This window comes from Rhinopithecus roxellana, chromosome 19 (genome assembly GCF_007565055.1).
Source record: "Rhinopithecus roxellana isolate Shanxi Qingling chromosome 19, ASM756505v1, whole genome shotgun sequence".
NCBI lineage: Eukaryota > Metazoa > Chordata > Mammalia > Primates > Cercopithecidae > Rhinopithecus > Rhinopithecus roxellana.
In genome coordinates, this window is record NC_044567.1 from 68,581,924 (window position 1) to 68,600,037 (window position 18,114).

An 18,114-nucleotide genomic window follows, 5' to 3' on the forward strand; every position below is an offset into this window, starting at 1 on the left:
TGGGTGACAGCAGAACACACTCTTGGTCTAAGTTCTGAACTTACACAATCTTCTTTTGCTGACTAATCTAGTGATGAGTTTCTTAGCCTTGGAAACATTAAGAATTCTAGAAGAGCTACTGTCAAAAAGAGCCATACTCTGGAGAATATTAGAAGAGATTTATTCTGAGCCAAATGTGAGGACCACAACTTGTGACACAGTCCCAGGAGGTCCTGAGAATATATGCCCAAGGTGGTTGGGTCACGGTGTGATTTTATACATTTTAGGGAGACAGAACTCGCAGACATCAATCAATACATGTAAGGTGTACATTGGTTCTGTATGGAAAGGCAGGATAACTCAAAGAGGGGAGTGAGAGGTGGGAGTGATGGGGGTGGATTGGAGCTTCCAGGTCATAGGTGGATTCAAAGATTTTCTGATTGGCAATTGGTTGAAAGAGCTAAGTTATGATCTAAAAACTTGGCATCAGTAGAAAGGAGTGTCTGGGGATAGGGGGTTGTGGAGACCGAGGTTCTGTTCGTGCAGAGGAAGCCTCCAGGAAGTGGGCTTTAGAGCTCTTACCAGACCTGAAAAGGTACCAGACTCTTAGTTAATCTCTCCTGGACCAGGAAAAAGACCTGGAAAGGGAGGGGGATTCTCTACAGGATGTAAATTTCCTCTACAAGAGACAGCTTTGCAGGGCCGTTTCAAAATATGCCAAAAAAATATATTCTGGGGCCCGGCGCGGTGCCTCACGCCTGTAATACCAGTAGTTTGGGAGGCTGAGGAGGGTGGATCACTTGAAGTCAGGAGTTCAAGACCAGCCTGGCCAATATGGTGAAACCTCATCTCTAATAAAAATACCAACAATTAGCTGGGCATGGTGGCACGTGCCTGTAATCCCAGCTACTTGGGAGGCTGAGGCAGGAGAATCGCTTGAACCCAGGAGGCAGAGGTTGCAGTGAGCCAAGATTGCGCCATTGCACTCCAGCCTTGGTGACAAGAGTGAAACTCCATCTCAAACACAACAACAACTCTCTCTCTCCTCTCTCTCTATATATATACACACACACACATATATATACACATACATATATATATATATATATTCCGGAATAAAATACATTGATTTCTTTCGGGGCCTGCTATCTGTCACATGATGCTATACTAGAGTCAGGTTGAAATTTGGTACCTATAAAGACATTGCTTTGTCAGTCTTAAGATCTTTATTTTATTATTATTTATTTTTATTTATTTATTTATTTTGAGATAGAGTTTCGCTCTTGTTGCCCAGGCTGGAGTGCAGTGGCCTGATCTCAGCTCACTGCAACCTCCGCCTCCTGGGTTCAAGCAACTCTCCTGCCTCAGCCTCCCTAGTAGCTGGGATACAGGTGCCCGCCACCATGCCTGGCTAATTTTTGTATTTTCAGTAGAGATGGGGTTTCGCCACATTGGCCAGGCTGGTTTCAAACTCCTGACCTCAGGTGATCCACCCGCCTTGGCCTCCCAAAGTGCTGGGATTAAAGCGTGAGCCACTGTGCCCGGCCAGATCTTTATTTTAACATTAATGTTGGTCTCTTGTACCTGAATTCCAAAGGGAGAAGGGTATCATGAGGCATGTGGACTCCTGTTCCCATCATGGCCTGAACTAGATTTTCAGGTTTACTGTGGAATGTCCTTGGCTGAGGGTGGGGCAGGGGTAGGGAATGGGGGTGTCTGCCAGTCAGTTGGAGAGCTTAGAAGTTTTTATTTTATTATTTTGTATTTATTTTATTTTATTTTGAGACAGGGTCTCGCTCTGTCACCGAGGTTGGAGTATAGTAGTATGATCATGGGTCACGGCAGCCTTCACCTCCTAGGCTCAAGCAATCCTCCCACCTCAGCCTCCTGAGTATAGCTGGGACTACAGGTGCATGTACCACACCTGGCTAATTTTTTAAATCATTATTTGTAGAGATGAGGTCTTTCTATGTTGCCCAGACTGGTCTCAAACTTCTGGGCTCCAGCGATCTTCCTGCCTTGGCCTCCCAAAGTGTTGGAATTACAGGTGTGAGCCACCACACCTGGTCAGAATTTTACTTTTGGTTTACAGAGTAATGGTGAACACACCGCCAGCGTCTATGGTGTTTGCCATGTGCCAGGCACTGTTTGAAGCTCTCTATGTTCACTTATGCAGTGTGAACTCTAATCCACTCACTGAATCCTCTTATTTGCCCTGTAAGATGGGGACCACTATTATTCCCATTTTACAGATGAAGAAGTTGGGGACTGAGAGGTTAGATAAACCGTCCCAGGCCACACAACTAATCAGGGTAGGAGTCAGGATTTCCAGCCAGGTCCTCTCACTGCAGGCTGGAACATTTACCACTATTCTTTACTGTTTGTTGCTTTAAAATAATAAAACACAGGCAAAAAGATTTTTTTAAAAAAAATCTGTTATCTTGCCACCCAGAGATCATTACCGCTAATGTTTTGGACTTCTCCTTTCTAGTCCTGTGTGAGTGGGAGTCTATGGGTCCCTGGCATTCTGTCTGCTTTATACAAATGAGACCTTCCAGTTCTGTAATCGCTCTGGACACTTTTTGCCTCTATTCCCAGCCACTGTCATTTTTGTGTATCCCCTGGAGCACGAACTAGGCTGAGATCACCCAGTTTCTTTCTGACACTCAGATTCTAGAGTTTTCTCTCCCACAGGCAGCTCCAGGGAATGAGGTCGTGAGGACTCTTCACCAAGGCCTGGCCAGGCAGTGTCCCCCGGGGCTGAAGTCCCCCCTGAGGGAGGCTGCCCCTCCTCTGAGGTGGGAGTGGGGCTGATGCTAAGGAGTTTCTCATGCTGAGTATCAAGTTCAGATGGTGCGTGGGAGGAACAGAAGGTGGATTCCAGATCTTGGCTTGTGCCGCTTAGCTCTCCAGCTTTGGTGACATGTGCTCAGGCTTTAGCCCATTGAAGGAACAGATTCTGATAGGAACATTCCCGGTTCTGAAGCCCAAGCTCATTCCTCCCCTCTGGAGCCAAGGATGCCAGTATGTGGTGTAAACTAAAACTCCTAGGCTCCCCAACCAACAGAACGGACCCCTCCTCTGGGCCAACTGCATTTCTAAAGTAAACCTGAAATACGATTTCACTCCGTGGTGGGATTGGGTAGTCGTGCTTTCTTATACCTTCCTCCCTTTGGAATTCAGGCACAGTTGCCCAGCATCAATTTTAAACAGAGACCTTGGCCAGGCATGGTGGCTCATGCCTGTAATCCCAGCACTTTGGGAGGCCGAGGTGGGTGGATCATCTGAGGTCAGGAATTTGAGACCAGCCTGACCGAAATAGTGAAACCCCATCTCTACTAAAGATACAAAATTAGCCAGGCGTGGTGGTGCACCAAGCCTGTAATCCCAGCTACTTGGGACACTGAGGCAGGAGAGTTGCTTAAACCCAGGAGGCAAAGGTTGCAGTGAGCCGAGATTCTGCAGCCTGGGTAACAAGAGCAAAACTCTGTCTCAAAAAAAAAAAAGAAAAGAAAAGAAAAGAAAAGAAACAGAGACTTTAAGATTGACTTTTCGTAGCAATAAGCTACCAACGTGACAGAAAGTAGGCCCTAAAAGAAATCAAAGAATTTTATACCAAAACATAGTTCCTTGCCTTTTTTTTTTTTTTCTGAGACAGAGTTTCGCTCTTGTTCCCCAGGCTGGAGTGCAATGGCATGATCTTGATTCACTGCAACCTCTGCCTCCCAGGTTCAAGCGATTCTTCTGCCTCAGTCTCCTGTGTAGCTGGGATTACAGGCATGCACCACCACACCTGGGTAGTTTTGCATTTTTAGTAGAGATGGGGTTTCTCCATGTTGGTCAGGCTGTTCTTGAACTCCTGACCTCAGGTGATCCGTCCGGCCTACTTTTTTTTTTTTTTTTTTTGGAGACGGAGTCTTGCTCTGTCACCCAGGCTGGAGTACAGTGGCCGGATCTCAGCTCACTGCAAGCTCCGCCTCCCGGGTTTACGCCATTCTCCTGCCTCAGCCTCCGTAGTAGCTGGGACTACAGGCGCCCGCCACCTCGCCCGGCTAGTTTTCTGTATTTTTTAGTAGAGACAGGGTTTCACCATGTTAGCCAGGATGGTCTCGATCTCCTGACCTCGTGATCCGCCCGTCTCGGCCTCCCAAAGTGCTGGGATTACAGGCTTGAGCCACCGCGCCCGGCCCCGGCCTACTTTTTGTTTTGTTTTGTTTTTGAGACAGGGTCTCACTCTATTGCCCAGGCTGGAGTGCAGTGGTGTGATCATGGCTCACTGCAGCCTCCTGAGCTCCTGGGTTCAAGTGATCCTCCTGCCACAGCCTCCTGAGTAGCTGGGACCACAGCGGTGCACCACTACATCCGAGACGGGGTCTCGCCATGTTGTCCAGGGTGGTCTTGAACTCTTAGGATCAAGAGATCCTCCCTCCTGGGCCTCCCAAAGTGCTGGGATTACAGGCATAAGCTACCATGCCTGGCCCTCTATTTTTATAATATGGTTGAGCAGTTGTCAATTTGTATATTTAGTCACACCTGACCATATATTTTGAATTACCACAATATTCCATTTTATTCTTTTTTCAGCTCAGTCTGATCTGCTGTTAAATATATCCATTGTGTTTCTAATTTCAAGTATTAAATCTTTCATTGCTAGAATGTTTTTTTTAGTTATTTACACATATATTTTCATTGTTTATCATTCTCTAGTTAACTTTTTGGTCCCCTCTTTTATTTTTTGAGAAAGATTAAACATATCCGTTGTGTATTCGGTATCTGATAATCTCCATACTGGAATCTGTGGATCTGACTTTGTTGTTTTTGCAAAAAACAGTAGACAGCAGAATCAGCTTCACAGATTTTATTTTCCTTTAAAATGTATTATGAGTAAATTTCAACTGAGACTTTATATGTGGGAAAACTAGAAGGCCTATTGTGAGGGTGTATGTCTCTCAGAGATAATTTACCTCAACTTCTGCCAGCATCTGTGGGGTCTTCTAACCTGGGAAACTATAATTTATTGGCCTGGGGGTTTTGGACCACGCAGGTGGAGAGAATTCAGACCTGAACATCATGTTTCATAATATTAGATCCTATGAACCCTCCAACCAGATGCAATACATAGACAACATTGAAGTGAATATCCAGGCCTTACGGCTGTGGCCAAATTATAGACCTGCTGAGAATGAGGTGTCAATTCAAGTGTCAGAGAAAGGACCACCAGAGAGACCATCACTGAGACTAGGAATACCTGAAAGTGCAGCAGACAAAAAAAAAAAGAGAATTTCAAGGCAGGCAGGGAGAAGACGGAAAGACGGAGATGCGAAAGAAACCAGTCCTTAGGGTGGGGAGCACACTTCCGGGACGCGAGGGACCCCTTCCAGGTGAGAGCCCAGGTGAGTTGGCGGGGGGGGGGGGGGGGGGGGGGGGGGGGGGGGGGGGGGAGGAGACACAGAAGTGGGCGTGGGCGTGGCGGGCAGGGCACCCTCCTTGCGACCGGGCTGGGTGGCTTCCGGCTCCCTCGGGGTTCGCTCGGAGGGTTGGTGGTGCCCCTGTCACCGGAAACTCTTTCCCTCGGAACGGAACGGTTTTTTTTCTCCCAGGGAAAGGAAAAACGAGTTGTTTTCCGTTGCGTTGGAAGGACAACAGATCTTGCACGGGGCTTAATTTCTTAGTTTGTGACTTTTATTCCTCTCCTTCCAGTTCTCTACAGTTAAGAAAGAAAAAAAACCCTAGCTTTGACCCCGACGTGACTTGAACACGCAACCTTCTGATCTGGAGTCAGACGCGCTACCATTGCGCCACGAGGTCACAGCAAGCAAGCGACTTCGCATCACTAAAGACCTCATTTCTCCAGTATGGTTCCAGGGCTGGGAGGCTACGGAGGAAAAATGCCCTCTTTCCTGAATTCCAGCACCAACTTAGAGCGCTGGCGAGTGTTGTTTCTCGGGTGTGGGAACATGGACGCGCTGGGACATCCCAGACTGAACTGCGGCGCCGCAGGGGAGCAGCTCTACCCGGCGGCCAAGACTCGGGCTCCGCCTTCTCCGCGTCGCGGAGTGACCCGGCGAGGGGACGCCGGGATGCGGGAACTAGCACCGGGGGGGTGGGATTGAGGAGATTCCCGGGTGGAGGCCAGGAATCAGGGGGATCCCGGGGCCATAGGGATTCTGGGAGGGAGCGAGGGGACGCAGGGGAGAAGGGGACGCCGCGGAGAACTAGGAGACGTGGGGGTGGGTGACTCCTAGGAGGGGTAAGGACGCCGGGCTTTAGGCGGGAGGAACGAGGGACGGGAGGAAGCCCAGAGGGCAGAGGGACCCCCGGGCAGAGGGGACTCTAAGGCGGAGCGAGGGGACGTCGGGGCGGGCGAGGGGACGCGGGCGGGGGAGAGAACGCCGAGGAGAGGGGTGGGGTGACTCCAGGCGGGGCTGGGGACGCCGGGGCCTGGCTGGGGGCGGCTGGGCGGCCGGCAGAGGCGTTCGCGGTCGCCGCTTGCCAGGTCCTGTGCCTCCTGTGAAGCGGCGACGTTGTCGTCGGGAGGCGGCAGGACCCTGGCGTGGCGGCCGAGAGCGGATGGCGGCGCGGGGTCGCAGGGAGCGGGGCTCGGGGCTGCTCCTTTCTCCTCTCCTCTCAGGGGACAAGCGCAGGGTTGCAGAGGGCGACGCCCACGACCAGGAACCAGCTTGCCAAAAATACTTGAAAAATGCCACAATTCTTTTTCTTTTTGAGACAGTCTCGTTCTGTTGCCCAGGCTGGAGTGCAGTGAGGCAATCTCGGCTCACTGCAACCTCCGCCTCCGGGGCTCAAGCGATTCTCCTGCCTCAGCCTCCCGAGCCTCCCGAGTAGCTGGGATTACTGGCGCCCACCACCACGCCCGACTAATATTTTTTTTTGCATTTTTAGTAGAGACAGGGTTTCGCCATGTTGGCCAGGCTGATCTCGAATTACCGACCTCAGGTGATCCGCCCGCCTAGGCCTCCCAAAGTGCTGGGATTACAGGCGTAAACCACCAAGCCCGTATTTTATTATTTATTTATTTATTTATTTTTTAAACAGGGTCTTGCTCTGTCGCCCAGACAGGAGAGCAGTGGCGCCACCTCGGCTCACTGCAACCTCCTCCACTTCCAGGTTTCAAGCAATTCTCCTGCCTTAACCTCCCAAGTAGCTGGGATTACAAGCGCGCACCACCACTTCCGGCTAACTTTTGTATTTTTACTAGAGACGGGGGTTTCACCATGCTGGCCAGGCTGGTCTCGAACTCCTGACCTCAAGTGACCCGCCATCCTTGGCCTCCCAAAGTGTTGGGATTACAGGCTAAGCCACCGTGACTGACCCTGGCATGGTTTTAAATGGCTCATTGTCCACTTAAGACTCCAGGCTCTTGTGGGAGTCTTTTTTTTTTTTTTTTTTTTGAGAGGGAGTCTCAGCTCACTGCAAGCTCCGCCTCCTGGGTTTACGCCATTCTCCTGCCTCAGCCTCCTGAGTAGCTGGGACTACAGGCGCCCGCCACCTCGCCCTGCTAGTTTTTTGTGTTTTTTAGTAGAGACGGGGTTTTACCGTGTTAGCCAGGGTGGTCTCGATCTCCTGACCTCGTGATCCGCCCGTCTCGGCCTCCCAAAGTGCTGGGATTACAGGCTTGAGCCACCGCGCCCGGCCGTGGGAGTCTTAAGTCCCTGATTTGTACAGTACTTTCTTCTTCCTATTAAATAAGAAAAATAAAACAAGTGAGTGAATGCTTTTTCTTTTTTTTTTTTCCGACAGAGTCTCGCTTTGTCGCCCAGACTGGAGTGCAGTGGTGTGCTATGGCCTCACTGCAACATCTGCCTCCCAGGCTCAAGTGATCCTCCTGCCTCAGCCTCCCACTTAGCTGGGATTACAGGTGTGTGCCACCATCCATTGCTAATTTTTGTTTTTTCAGTGGAGACGGGACTTCGCCATGTTGGCCAGGCTGGTCTCCACCTCCTAGGCTCAAGTGATCCTCCTGCCTGGGCCTCCCAAAATGCTGGGATTACAGGCATGAGGTACTGGGCCTGGCCAATAAGTGAGTGAATAAATTCTTCAGTAAAAAAGCTAGTAAATAGGCCGAGTGTGGTGGCTTATGTCTGTAGTTCCAGCACTTCGGAAGGACCAGGAGGGAGGATCGCTTGAACCCGGGAGGTCGAGGTTGCAGTGAGCCATGATCGCACCACTGCACTCCAGTCTGGGACAGAGCGAGACCCTGTCGCAAAACAAAGCAAAACAAAACAAATCAAAACAAAAAACCTTATTAAATAAGAAAGATAAACTCTCCTGGTCTGTTGAAGAACATGAAGCATCAATCTTTATTCAATAAATACAACACGGCCGGGCGCGGTGGCTCAAGCCTGTAATCCCAGCACTTTGGGAGGCCGAGACGGGCGGATCACGAGGTCAGGAGATCGAGACCATCCTGGCTAACACGGTGAAACCCCGTCTCTACTAAAAATACAAAAACTAGCCGGGCGAAGTGGCGGGCGCCTGTAGTCCCAGCTACTCGGGAGGCTGAGGCAGGAGAATGGCGTAAACTCGGGAGGCGGAGCTTGCAGTGAGCTGAGATCCGGCCACTGCACTCCAGTCCGGGCGACAGAGCGAGACTCCGCCTCAAAAAAAAAAAAAAAAAAAAAAAAAAAATAAATAAATAAATAAATACAACACCCACAGGGCTTTATGCCTTTTAGAAAAGGAAAGATCTGACCAGCGCAGTTGCTCACACCTGTAATCCCAGCACTTTGGGAGGCCTAGGCGGGTGGATCACCTGAGGTCAGGAGTTGAAGACCAGCCTGGCCAACATAGTGAAACCCTGTCTCTACTAAAAATACAAAAAAAATTAGCTGGGCGTTGTGGCATGCGCCTGTAAATCCAGCTACTCAGGAGGCTGAGGCAGAAGAATCGCGTGAACCCGGGAGGCGAAGGTTGCAGTCAGCCGAGATCGAGCCATTGCACTCCAGCATGGGCAACGAGAGCGAAACTCCATCTCAAAAAAAAAAAAAAAAAAAGGAAAGAAAAGGAAGAAAAGGAAGAAAGAAAAGAAAAAAGAAAAGAAAGATCTGGAAAGGGCCCCTGCCTTTGCAGAAAGAAGAGGAAGCATGTTTGCTTTTCCCAGTGAAGAATCTAAGGGCTCCCAGGCTGCCTCTAACATGTCAAACAGGAAAGACGTCTTTGATAATTTTTGTGTTTGGGTCCAGATGTGAGAGAAGAGCAGGAATTTAGGATCAACTGTGAGTCCTGAGGTGCCAGCCCCCAGGCTGTCAGAAAAGCAGGAAGCCAAAGGCTCCTTGTCTTTCCTCTGGGAGGGAAGTCAGCGGCAATTACTGATACCACCTCCAGGTGGACAGACACGTAAGTCACCTCCTTCTTGCTTTTGATGGCCCAGGGTGGATTGGACTCTGGTGGGGGCAGCTGGGGAGTGGTGTGCTGGGTTCCCTTTCGCTGATCACTCTGAGACTTCCTTCCTTTTTCCAGCATCAGCCACACGGCAAAGTCACTGTGAGAACTTCAGAACCTGCGTCCAGAGTCTACTGGAAGGCTGCCCCACACCAAGGAAAGACCAGTGTCACTCTATTTCAATAATTTTTTTTGGCCAGGCCAGGTGGCTCACACCTGTAATCCCAGCACTTTGGGAACGAGACCCTGTCTAAAAATAAACACTTTTTAAAAAAATTCGTATTTGTTTTTGATTCAGGGTCTTTGTTGCTCAGGCTGGAGTACAGTGGTGTGATCACAGCTCACTGCAGTTTGAACACCTAGGCTCAAGTGATTCTTCCACCCAGCCTCCTGAGTAGCTAGGATTACAGGTGCACAGCACCACACCCATAATTAATTAAAAGTTAATTTTTAACTTTTTTGTAGAGACAGAGTCTCACTATTGTGCCCAGGCTGGTTGTGAACTCTTGGCCTCAAAAATTCTCCTGCCTCGGCCTCCCAAAGTGCTGGGATTACAGGCATGAGCCACTGCACCCAGCCTCCACTGTGTTTGGACCCCTGCTCAGATTTGTGGCTACACCTGTGATGTCCTGGCCCCTATTTTCCTGGGATATGGAACCAAGCGCTGTCTTGTGTTCTGTGACAGGGGCATGACGTTAAACTACAGTATGGTGTTGTGATCCCATGAAGAGATTAGATCAAGTGACTTATGCAGATGTGGTTACAGGGTCCCTTTAAAGACCGGGACCCTGGCTGGGCACAGTGGCTCACACCTATAATCCTAGCACTTTGGGAGGCTGGGGCAGGCAGGTCGTTTGAGGTCAGGAGTTCAAGACCAGCCTGGCCAACATGTGAAACCCTATCTCTATAAAAAAATAAACAACTAAACAATAAAGACTAGGACCCTACTTACCAGGGCAAGGACTAGGAGTGAGGCAAGCATGCAGTTGTGCAGGGTGGAAACCCATCTTATGTAAAATTTTGATACTTTGTTCATCAGAGATTTTTGCACTACTTTTTACTTTTGGAAATATTGAATATTTTAAATGTCTTGATTGCTGAGTGTTTTGACAGCTCTTTGAATTCTGCACCTGAGAGAGTTACTCAGTGCCTCGCCCTCCTCCCAGCTCTGCTGTTGCCCAAAAATTGTAAAGAATTGCTTCCTTATCTTAGAGTTTGTATATACAAACACTAAACCTTATTTATTTATTTATTTAGACAGAGTCTCGCTCTGTCGCCCAGGGTGGAGTGCAGTGGCGCGATCTCGGCTCACTGCAAGGTCCGCCTCCCAGGTTCACGCCATTCTCCTGCCTCAGCCTCCCGAGTAGCTGGGACTAGAGGAGCCCGCCACCACACTCAGCTAGTTTTTTGTATTTTTAGTAGAGATGGGGTTTCACCGTGGTCTCGATCTCCTGACCTTGTGATGATCCGCCCGCCTCGGCCTCCCAAAGTGCTGGGATTACAGGCGTGAACCACCACTCCCAGCTAAACCTTATTAAAAACAAACAAACAGGCCGGGCGCGGTGGCTCAAGCCTGTAATCCCAGCACTTTGGGAGGCCGAGGTGGGCGGATCACGAGGTCAGGAGATGGAGACCATCCTGGCTAACACGGTGAAACCCCATCTCTACTAAAAAGCACAAAAAACTAGCCGGGCGAGGTGGCAGGCGCCTGTAGTCCCAGCTACTCGGGAGGCTGAGGCAGGAGAATGGCGTGAACCCGGGAGGCGGAGCTCGCAGTGAGCTGAGATCCGGCCACTGCACTCCAGCTTGGGCGACAGAGCGAGACTCCGTCTCAAAAAAACAAACAAACAAACAAACAAACAAAGAAACAAAAAAACTTCTGTAGAATATAGAAAATTGACACATACAAACTAGGATAATTACCAACATTGGCAAGAATATGTGGAAATAAATATTCTCATGCAAGATGGGAAAAGCATGTATAAATTGGAACTTGCTTTTTGGACTGTAATATGACGAGTGTTTGTTAGATGCTTTTGTCCAGGCATTTCTATTTCTAGAGAATATGTATTAAAGAAACAATTAAGGATAAATGCAAAGATATACCCTCAAGATTGTTTTCATAAAAATTGTGTTTATAATCATGATGCCCTAGAGCATCTTGACTGTCCATTGTACAAATGCAGCCTGGATTTCCAGGGCATAAGGCTGGGAAGCTGACCCTGGTGAGGGCTGGCCCCTACGCATGAACATACAAGGCTCCTGGAGTAAAGGGGTGTGCGAGTGAGGACTCAGAGTGACTGCTGTGGAGGAGGTGGAGGGATGCAGAGGTTACACCACAGTCACATTATGAGTGGGGCTGCCTCATCACTGAGAAAAACACACATAGCTTGGCTTCCCGGTCTCTGCTTAGTTTAGTATCATCTCACACCTGGGTAACTGGTGTGTTTGTGTTTGTTTTTGAGACAAGAGTCTCACTATGTTGCTCAGGCTGGAGTGCAGTAGCACCATCGTGGCTCACTGAAGCCTTGAAATCCTAGGCTCCAAGGGATCTTCCTGCCTCAGCTTTCCAACTAGCTGGGACCATGGCCACCATCCCCAGCTAATTTTTTTTTTTTTTTTTTTTTTTGAGATAGAGTCTCGCTCTGTTGCCCAGGCTAGAGTGCAGTGGCAGGATCTTGACTCACTGCAACCTCCACCTTCCAGGTTCAAGCTATTCTCCTGCATCAGCCTCCCGAGTAGCTGGGATTATAGGTACGCACTACCATGCCCAGCTAATTTGTGTATTTTTAGTAGAGACGGGGTTTCACCATGTTGGTCAGGCTGGTCTCGAACTTTTGACCTCGTGATCTGTCCACCTCGGCCTCCCAAAGTGCTGGGATTACAAGTGTAAGCCACTGCGCACAGCCTTGGCTCCTGTTTTCTAAGGGGCTGAAAATGTTCCAGCTCTCCAAAGCCCATGGAAGATGTCATTTATCTTTTAGATTTATACATTCCTAATCTGACAAATTCCAACTAGAACTTGCAAACTGAACCCTGAAGGTAAAAGGCACGCTGCCCCCTGGAGTGGGTTATCTCTACCACCACACCAAAGGTTTGGGGGACAGCTTTGCTCTTGCAGGCTGGCTTCTTGGGAAGTATCTGCTGACACAGTGATTTTGGGAGTAACGCTTGTGAAAGGAAATGGGAGTCGACCGGGTTGGCAGGGAGAGCCGTCAGGCCAAGATGCACATGTACAAACTATCTCTAGGTGCCTGTATTCTCTACCTGCCCATGGGGAGCTCTGTTAGGGGAATCCCATGTTCCATGGAAATGGCTTGTCCTGTGCCACCACCTTGCTCAGTCACCATCTCCTGCGGGATGGTGACATTGGTTGGAAAGCTGAGGTAGGCAAAGGCCAGCTGCAGGCTGTTCACTAACTGCCCTTCTATGGCTGGACAGCAAGTTCTCCCTTGGAGGAGGACCTGAGGGCCACATCTGGGATTTGCCACAGCATGCAACATACAGATTTTCCCCCTTTGTTTTTTGCAGATTTTCCTGTTTTTGCAGATTTTGTTGGTTTTGCAGATTTTCCCCCTCTTTGTTTTTTTACCCATCTCTGATGTCCTACTTCAAGCACCAATCCCAACTATGAGTGCCCAACTGATAGATGACTCCAGATTCCTGGGAGCGAGGTCTCTGGATCATCTTCTCCAGCTCCCCCGCTCCCTGCTAACAGGGAATTTAGCTCAAAGGAAAGAAAGGAACTCCTGTTTCATGGTGACAGTAAACCTTTCTTTTAAGTCCCAACACCAGCTAGCTATGCCACTCTTCAGGAGGAAAGATACCGTTGACACTGGTGGCATGCCTTCAGTTTCCATCAGAAATCCTCACAGGGAGTCAGTGTGGGCTTCGTGCGGAGCCCCAGACAGAGGGAGCCTCCACCAGGCTGCAGCCTCCTGACAAAAAAAGGCCAGTACACGGTGGCTCACACCGGTAATCCCAGCACTTTGGGAGGCCAAAGCAGGCGGATCACGAGATCAAGAGATCGAGACCACCCTGGCCCACATGGTGAAACCCCGTCTCTACTAAAAATACAAAAATTAGCTGGACATGGTGGTACGTGCCTATAGTCCCAGCTACTCGGGAGGCTGAGACAGGAGAATCGCTTGAACCTGGGAGGCAGAGGTTGCAGTGAGCCGAGATCATGCCACTGCACTCCAGCCTGGGGACAGAGTGAGACTCTGTCTCAAACAACAACAAAAAAAGGCCAATCTGAACGCCATGATAGGGAGATGGAGGAAGAGCAAAGTGGAGTCTAGCTGCTACTTGAGGGTAAAAATGCAGATGCAGGGAGTTTGTGAACATTGGGCATTTAGATTTTCATGATGATTTTGTTTGATGCCAGGTGTTCATTCATTTCAGATGTTGTGCCTCAAGGCCCTCAAATAGGAAAGAAACCCTCTCTTAAAATTGGAAAATCCAAAAAGGTGACAGATGGGAACAATTACCTTGTCTTCTCTCTCTGCCTGTCCCACTTTTAAGGCTTCTGTGACCTATTAGGCTTTGGTTTTTCCGAAGACTTGGTTCAGTTCAAACTCATGTAAATGTGGCTGAACAGTCAGGGCCTAAAGTCAATGGTCTGTCTGATTAGAAGAGTGCCATGTATGTTCAATGGTGTGAAGACACTGGAGTGATTTGGATGCCCATTGCACTGGAGAAATGGAATGTTGGAAGTTGAAAGTGCTATGTCTGTTGGGGTAACAGCCTGTGAATGCAACTAGTAAGGGACGAGGATCCTATCCAGCCAGTCCCTATTTGACAATAAATGTGACTTTTTCCATTTATCTTTGCCCCCATGACAATTTTGGCTGACCCTGTCTTTGGAGATGTTTTTCAGCCTAGAGAGCTGGACTCAGTACTTTATGAAACCCAAAGGCCACGCTTCCTCAATGCTCACAAATTCAGCTGATGATGAGTGTGCCTTATTAGTGAGGGCTGTGTGCAGAGAGAAGCCCAGTGGCAGACAGAACTCTGTAATTCTGTCACCATTAATGAATATGAGGCTGTCTTTTTTGGACCACCACAGCTGTCTTCCAACCTGATATACGATATTGATTGTAAAAGAGAGAGCTTTGTCCTAATTGGGTTTTCTGTTGTTGTTGTTGTTTGTTTTATTTTTTGAGACAGAGTCTCACTCTGTCACCCAGGCTGGAGTGCAGTGGCGTGATCTCAGCTCATTGCAACCTCCACCTCCTAGGTTCAAGCTATTCTCGTGCCTCAGCCTTCCCAGTTGCGGGAATTACAGGCCCACACCACCACACCTGGCTAATTTTTGTATTTTTAGTAGAGATGGGGTTTTGCCATGTTGGCCAGGCTGGTCTCGAACTCCTGACCTCAAGTGATCCACCCGCCTTGTCCTCCCAAAGTGCTGGGATTACAGGTGTGAGCCACCGCACCTGGCCTGTTCTAGTTGTTAATTGGAATTTACTTTTATGGGTTTAAAATGTCTTCATGGGCCTGGTGTGGTGGCTCACACCTGTAATCTCAGCACTTTGGGAGGCTGAGGCAGGAGGATCACTTGAGGTCAGGAGTTCGAGACCAGCCTGGTCAACATGGTGAGACCATGTCTCTATTAAAAATACAAAAATTAGCTGTGCATAGTGGCATGCACCCATAATCCCAGCTACTCGAGAGGTTGAGGGAGGAGAATAGCTTGAACCCAGGAGACCAAGGCTGCAATGAGCCAAAATTATGCCACTGCACTCCAGCCCAGGCAACAGAATGAGACTCCATCTCTAAATAAATAAATAAATAAAAATTTTAAAAAATGTCTTCAGCAACACAAATAAGGCAGATCTAAGGTATGGAGATCCATTCTACCAAGAAAGAGGTAGTAACTATGCCAGAGGGCCAGATGTCAGGACAGGGGCTCAAGTCTTGCTACCTGCTAGCTGTGTGACTTTGAGATAGGCCACCCAACTTTTCTTTGCCAGTTTCCTCAACTCTAAAATGTGTGGAGTATAACCTATCTCAAAGGGTTATTGTAAGGATTAAGGGAAGTAATGTATGGAAATGGGTTCCAGAGAGAGCAATTTTTGGATTCCTGATATTTAATGTGCCTAGTGTATCTAGGCTTTCACAGATATCTTGATCTGTTTTCTGTTGCTATAACAGAATACCTGGGGAGGCTGGGTAATTTATAAAGAATAAGTTTATTTATCTCATGGTTTTGGGAACTGAGAAGTCCAACAGCATAGTGTCGGCATCTGGTGAAGGCCTTCTTGCTGTGTCACAACATCATAGAAGGCATCACATGGCGAGAGGGCAAAAGTGTGCATGTTATCTCAGGTCTTTCTTCCTCTTGTTATAAAGCCACCAGTCCCATCATAGGACTCTGCCCTGATGACCTTATCTAATCCTAATTACCTCCTAAAGGCTTCACCTCCAATAAACAGGTGAATTTGGGGATTTAGTTTCCAACACACGGAATTTGGAGGACACATTCAAACAGTATCAACAGATATCAGAATTTAGGACTTCATGGGGTACAGAGTTGACAAGTGCTGTAGGGCTGAGGTGTGTAATTTAACCTACTTCTAGCTTCTCTTCAAGCATGAGTGGCAACTAAGTGTGCTATTAATATTTACAGTGGAGTCACATAAACCTAAAGACACCATGGTGTGAGTGGGCCCCTTTTCTAAGTACTTTGTTGTAATGTTGGTTTTCTTTTTCCCTTTCTCATTTCTCCTCTAAATTTACTCTTCCTTTTTTTTTTTTTTTTTTTTTTGAGATGGAGTCTCGCTCTGTCGCCCAGGCTGGGGTGCAGTGGCCGGATCTCAGCTCACTGCAAGCTCCGCCTCCCGGGTTTAGGCCATTCTCCTGCCTCAGCCTCCCGAGTAGCTGGGACTACAGGCACCCGCCACCTCGCCCCGCTAGTTTTTTTTATTTTTTAGTAGAGACGGGGTTTCACCATGTTAGCCAGGATGGTCTCGATCTCCTGACCTCGTGATCCGCCTGTCTCGGCCTCCCAAAGTGCTGGGATTACAGGCTTGAGCCACCGCGCCTGGCCAAAAATCCCAACTTTGACCCCGACGTGACTTGAACACGCAAGCTTCTGATCTGGAGTCAGACGCGTGACCATTGCGCCACAAGGTCACTACTCTTTCTCTGATTAGGCCATGTGGAGTCCAATCTAATCACTCTGATTGCATGCTCAGAATCCAGATTGTGTGAACTTCTTGCGATGCTTGATGGATGTGTAAATTGGCCACAGAATTGATGTGAATCTGGTGTGAATCACCACAGAATGATTCACAAACCAATTCTGAGTGGTCTGGAAATGCAGATCTTTGTTATTTTATCTAATATTTTTTCCTCAGGGACCTATTATTTTCCTTGCACTATATTTTACATGCATTATTTCATTTAATCTTTGTAACAAATCTATTTTTTAATTCTCATTGCACAACTTTACCTCCTTTAATGGCCTTCATTAATTTTCCTCCATTGTTTTCCTTTTAATTGCATTTATTTTAATGCTGAATTCACTCCCGTGCCATAAGTTTTTGTTTCTTCAGTTTCTTCTGGGATATCTCTTTCTTCTGGGCAACCTTTTCTTCTGGTTTAGGAACAATCTGTTACTTTTCAGTAAGGATCATGTCAGTGTGGCAGAGAGAGCTCATGTATGGGTTAATCCGACCATAGGCTCTGTAGGTCCAGCGGCGCATCTTCAATGCTCTGTTCACTTGGATATGCTCAATGACCAGATAATCCTCATCTAAACCCTTAAGTTCAGCATTACTCACTGCATTTTTAAGCATGTGCAGCAAAAATTTAGCACTCTTTTTGGGTCACCGACCTTGTGTCCATCCCCACTGCTTCCCAACTTCATTATTGTAACGTCAGACTGGTACACACTGTTTCTGTAAAGCGACATCTTTCGGACACTTCGTGGCTTTTCAAATATGCATACCCTTGATGGCCTGGGCAGATTCACAAGTGTTCTTTTTTGAGTGGAACACGAGGAACTCTTGGATCACAACTATGAATTGCATACCTTAAAGTGAACATGAAGATTGGAACCTCTTGATTTGCATGATTTTGTGGGGTTCTCGGGGGTCAAGTGACTAGCCAACCATTTTCACAGATTACCTCGGACCGCTTAGGGAAAGAGGCTCCATTCTTTTTTATGTGGAATATCTTCCTTTGGGAGATTTTCTGCTTTAGGCTTCCATTCACATTTTGATAATATTGTAAGGACTCTTGCATCTTTATAGAGATTTTTCTTTCTTTTCCCCAAGACGGAGTCTCACTGTGTTGCCCAGGCTGGAGTGCAATGGCACGATCTTGGCTCACTGCAACCTCCGCCTCCCAGGTTGAAGCAATTCTCCTGCCTCAGCCTTCTGAGTAGCTGAGAATACAGGTGCCTGCCACCATGCCCAGCTAATTTTTGTATTTTTAGTACAGATGGGGTTTCACTACGTTATCCAGCTGGTCTGGAACTCTTGACCTCAAGTGATCCGCCCACCTTGGCCTCCCAAAGTGCTGGGATTACAGGCATGAGACACTGCGCTGGCCTGGAGATTTTTTAAAAAACATGTTTAATCTATTGTTCAGTCCATTGACATCTTCCCTTTCTGAAGAAAAGTGTTCCTTTTTTTTTCCTTTTGTAGAGATGGGGTTTTGCCATGTTGCCCAAGCTAGTCTTGAACTGCTGGGCTCAAGCGATCCACCCACTTCCACCTCCTAAAGTGC

At 48.1% G+C, this 18,114-nt stretch overlaps 1 long non-coding RNA gene and 2 other non-coding genes across 3 annotated transcripts; 1 reads left to right on the top strand and 2 right to left on the bottom strand.

The window, feature by feature from the left end:
* Window positions 1–5,715: 5,715 nt before the first annotated feature.
* TRNAW-CCA lies at window positions 5,716–5,787 on the bottom strand. The gene has a single exon. It is a non-coding gene; the product is annotated as a tRNA-Trp (tRNA).
* Window positions 5,788–6,153: 366 nt separating this feature from the next.
* On the top strand, window positions 6,154–9,628 carry LOC115894917. The gene is made up of 3 exons (XR_004055154.1): window positions 6,154–6,229; window positions 9,180–9,333; window positions 9,457–9,628. It is a non-coding gene; the product is annotated as an uncharacterized LOC115894917 (long non-coding RNA).
* Window positions 9,629–16,443: 6,815 nt separating this feature from the next.
* TRNAW-CCA lies at window positions 16,444–16,515 on the bottom strand. The gene has a single exon. It is a non-coding gene; the product is annotated as a tRNA-Trp (tRNA).
* Between the last annotated feature and the right edge of the window lie 1,599 nt (window positions 16,516–18,114).